This window comes from Lagopus leucura, unplaced genomic scaffold (genome assembly GCF_019238085.1).
Source record: "Lagopus leucura isolate 7727_CA_CO unplaced genomic scaffold, USGS_WTPT01 186-0_obj-0_obj, whole genome shotgun sequence".
Lineage (NCBI taxonomy): Eukaryota > Metazoa > Chordata > Aves > Galliformes > Phasianidae > Lagopus > Lagopus leucura.
Window position 1 is genome coordinate 1,654 of NW_024967404.1, and position 4,291 is coordinate 5,944.

General features: G+C 45.8%; 1 long non-coding RNA gene across 1 annotated transcript; it reads left to right on the forward strand.

The window, feature by feature from the left end:
* Positions 1-932: 932 nt before the first annotated feature.
* Positions 933-4,271, forward strand: LOC122193094. The gene is made up of 3 exons (XR_006182807.1): positions 933-947; positions 2,829-2,959; positions 4,054-4,271. It is a non-coding gene; the product is annotated as an uncharacterized LOC122193094 (long non-coding RNA).
* Positions 4,272-4,291: the final 20 nt, after the last annotated feature.

The window sequence follows — 4,291 nt, forward strand, 5'->3', positions numbered from 1 at the left end:
TGTCTAAACATGCATAATAGGCATAGTATTTAGGATCGCAAAAGGAATTATGTAAAATACTTTTGAGGACAAAATAACGTGTCCCTTCCTTTCACCTTTTCTTTGCAGTTCTCCTATTTACCCTTATTCGCTGTAATTATGGCAGTGGATCGATTTCCACTTTGTGACCCTTTGCTTTTCCCTCGGTTCCCTCTGTGTCCACAAGAGAAGCCTCCCCTATTAATACAGTTAACAGATCTGTCTGCTCCTCAGGCTTTTCTGCAGCTTTGCCATTGCTGAGGAAGAATCTGGCAGCAATGTTGTGTTAATCGAGTTCAATCAATAAAGAGGTGTTTTGCAAGTAAAACTGTCTTTCTCGTGTCAGAGATACGTGTGATGCCCCTGAGGTTTTGGTCTGATTCACACACAGAAATGTCCTCTGAACTTTTTAAGGACAGTTCTGTTGTGTGACTGAGTTTTATAACTGAGATAGCAGTACATTTCTGACGGTTGCAGTACCTCGTCTGGAGCAGTGGTGCAGTGCTGGACTTCAGATTGCTCATAGATCTTAGGAAAGGAGAGAAACAGTCTCCGCTGCCCTGAGCTTCTTTCTTTTTAATGAGCAACAACTGCCTCAGAAGGATCAGGCGTGGTAGCATTAGCTTTGTGCTTTCTGTGTTTTCCATGGTGCTTTATTTACACGGCGCTCTAGGCTGCGCTCTGTGCCGTCTCTCAGTCCCAGTGTCTCTTAGCACTGGGTCACAGGCCTTCATTACTGGCACTGGAGAGAGACTTCATTTACCGGAATTACTCCAGTGCCCATTTCAGCTTGGACTGCCAAGAACAAGCCTGGATCGCAGCATTTCAGCATTGCTTCTCATGTGTTACTCTGAGGCTGCTCCAGCTGTCCCAGCCGTCTTGCTGACCATTCTGCTACCTTCCAGCAGCATGGTGCAGCTATGTGGAAGGTATGGGCGCTACTCCTTTCTTTCCTTCCCTTGCCTGTCTTTAATCTCCCTTCTGTAGCTCTGCAGGAATGTAAGATTGTTCCCAGCTTCTCATATCCTACTGTTACTCTCCGGCCATCTCTTCTTTCTGAATTAAAAAAAAAAAAAACAAACACCTAAATAAGGAAGCGACCCCGCTTTAAATGCAGATTTCTGAACATTTCTACCCTATAGAGTTGAATCCAAATGTCTTTGTGGGCTCTCTTTTAGCTATGTGCCCATAAACATGAGGTTTGTCTCTATTTTTCAGCGATTGAAATCAAGACAGGTAGCAGTGCATTAGGGTGCGGGAGGCATTGTTCACTGATTGAACGTAAACTGCAAAATGCTCTCCATTAAAATGAAATGCCAGGCAGCATCCAAGAATTCCACTTCCCAGCTATGTAGCACTGTTTCCAGATTCCACTAGTTTAGTTTATGCCACTTAGAGTATGGGTCTCCACATTTGCAGAAGTCTAAGTCCAGTTGCTAGATCCTTCGGCCTGGTAGGCTTGGTAGCCAAGGTGGTAAAGATCTAGGTCCAATCTGTTTATTTTATTACATGAGTGAGATCAGCAGAGTGTACAGATAGCGTTTGCACAAGGAGTAATTTCAGCATGGCTGCTACCTTTGGCTTCAAGTTGGATATCATCTTCTTTATGGATGGGATGAAAATGGGGTAGGGGTTCAGACATTTTGCAGAATGTGCACATGAGCAGAAAAAAGAGAGTGCAGCAGAGAAAGGTGGAAGAGTAAAGCTTGAAAGGCAGAATAGTGAATGAAGGGGAACTGTGCCCAGTCACTGCCTGAGCATTCCAGTTTAGTTTCCCACGTTTGCCCACATGCATTGGGTGTGGAGTAAAGCATCTTTTCTGAATACACGAACAGAGCTTTAGCACAAGGGACTACTGTGTGCTTAAGACATTGTGTAGAACTACTCTAATACTGGATTTGGGGCACACAGAGCGGAAAAAAAAGTGAGTCACTAAAATAATCTACAGAAATGCTGTCTCTGACAACTGAGAATTATTTTCATGACATGTGATTACAAAACAGGCTTACAAGGGAAAGATCTATTGACACTGGCCAAAAAAAAAAGAGAAAAAAGGAGAAACAAGAGAAAAAAAAGAGCCAGGAAAAGAGTCAGAGCCTGGAAACAAAAATCAAACACAGCCACCTAGTTACAGAATGGCAATCTACTTCTATTCAGCATTTCTTACTGATAGATGCGAGTTCACGTGGAAGTAAAGCCTCCTGATGTTTCCGTGGGATTAAAAGCGTTCCTACCACTCAAATTGTTGCATACGGCTCCTGTACTGCAGTTGTGGAGAAAACCTCTCTTAGCTGTTGCAAAACTCGTGTATGGTGAGATACCAGCCAAACATTTCTGAATGCACAGGACTGAGTGGCGGGTGGAGTGCTGACCCTGCAGGAAAAGCTAGGATCTTTCCTGTACTGCTTTTGTCAAGAAGTGTGCATGAGTAGGAGAGTTTTCCGGGTCTGTTCTCTGTGTAGTGAAAGTAAGTGCTGACTTAATTGTTAAAGACGGCAATGGTAACGGTTCTGCAGCAGCAAGAATCTGCTGGTGTTCTGAGGACTGCTTCCAGTGCTTCTTTAAGCAAATCCCTGCTGCGTGAAGTGCTGTGAAGAGCAGTTATAAAGAGCCCTGGGCAGCTGGTGTGAGACTTGTGGGGCCGTTCTGCACAGCCCAAGGTTCCCCTATTCCCATGTACAGATAAGCTGCATTACGCTCCCCTTGGAGCAGTGCCATGCTGTCATGACAGTTGTTCAAGGCTGGTCCCGGCCGATTCGGTTCACAGCTTGAGCACTGCTTTCCTTATCCCTGTTTGCATTGCGCAACAGCTTTACTGGCAGAGTATAAAGGCAGCGCACAGAGTCGATCAGGGTGTGAGTAGGCTGCAGAGTGGCAACTGAGAAGAACATGCTGCTGTCCGTGATCCTCACCGCCGGGCTCACAGCACTCGTAGCTACTGGTAAGCTTCCAAAATGTTTTTCACTGTTGCCTGCTGCGAGGAGTTAGAGTGCGTGTGCAGTTTGCTTACCCGTGGGAGTCCCAGCTCAAAGGAGGCCTGAAGTCCCAACCCTGCTGCACAGAGCTGAGGTCTGAACAGCAAAGAGCTCTTTGTTTCTTTCTCTGGTCTGCTTTCAGGCATTTTCCCCCTTTTTTTTTTCTTTGGTCTCATTTTTTTCTCACGTGCAGCTAGCAAAACTAAATTCCTATTGCAATATTTTATAATAATATTTATTGGAGTCAGAGATTCCAGTATACCACGTTTGTTGTTTGACTCTGATAAATTTCACTCTGAGATTAAAGTAAATCTTACCTGAATGTTTGTGCCATTTGTGCATGCGTGCCAGACTGTTTTCAGGTATGGTAGAAGGTGTTTTCTGTTTGTCTGTAGGGTCTATCGAGATTCCCAAGTGTGTTTTGTGCACTCACAGATCCTTTCCTAAATCAGGAAATGCCTTTTCTTTATGAGGGCAATCCGGTGGACTTTTAAGTAACAACAATCCTCAGCCGGTTAGTGATGCGTGTGGAGAGTAAGCACGTTACATGCTGCAGGCACGGTGTAGCTGAGGGAGATCATAGCTGGGAACACTATCAGAATGGAGGCTGAACTTCAGTCAGCTCACAGAATCACAGAATCACAGAATCACCCGGGTTGGAAGGGACCTCAAGGATCATGTAGTTCCAACCCCCCTGCCTAGCAGGGCCACCAAACATACACATTCAGATCAGGTTGCCCAGGACCCCGTCCAACCTGGCCTTAAACACATCCAAGGACAGGGCATCCACAACCTCCCTGGGCAGCCCGTTCCAGGGCCTAACCTCTCTCCTAGTAAAGAACTTCCCCCTAACATCCAACCTAAATCTTCCCTCCTTCAACTTGGATCCATTTCCCCTAGTCCTGCTCTAGCGATTAGCGTTTGTTGAAGGCTTGTGTTTGAAAAGGAGTTATTGAAACCAAGAGCAGGTGTGCATTCAGGTAGGCAAAGCTCTTAGAAAGCTGTCAGTTGCTCACTAGGAGACCAATCCGTGATGTGATGTTGTGCACGCCCCCCCCAGGGCAAAAAGCAGAGCAGCCAGAAGTGGTGACCAAATACGGCACTGCCCGAGGATACCAAATCAAAGTTGATGCGGCTGAGAGGAGCGTAAATGTCTTTCTGGGACTTCCTTTTGCTAAGCCTCCTGTTGGACCACTGAGGTTTTCTGAGCCCCAGCCTCCTGAGCCATGGCAAGGTGTCAGAGATGCCACTTCCTACCCACCAATGTAAGTAAAGCAGGAAGAAAAGCTTTTATGTTC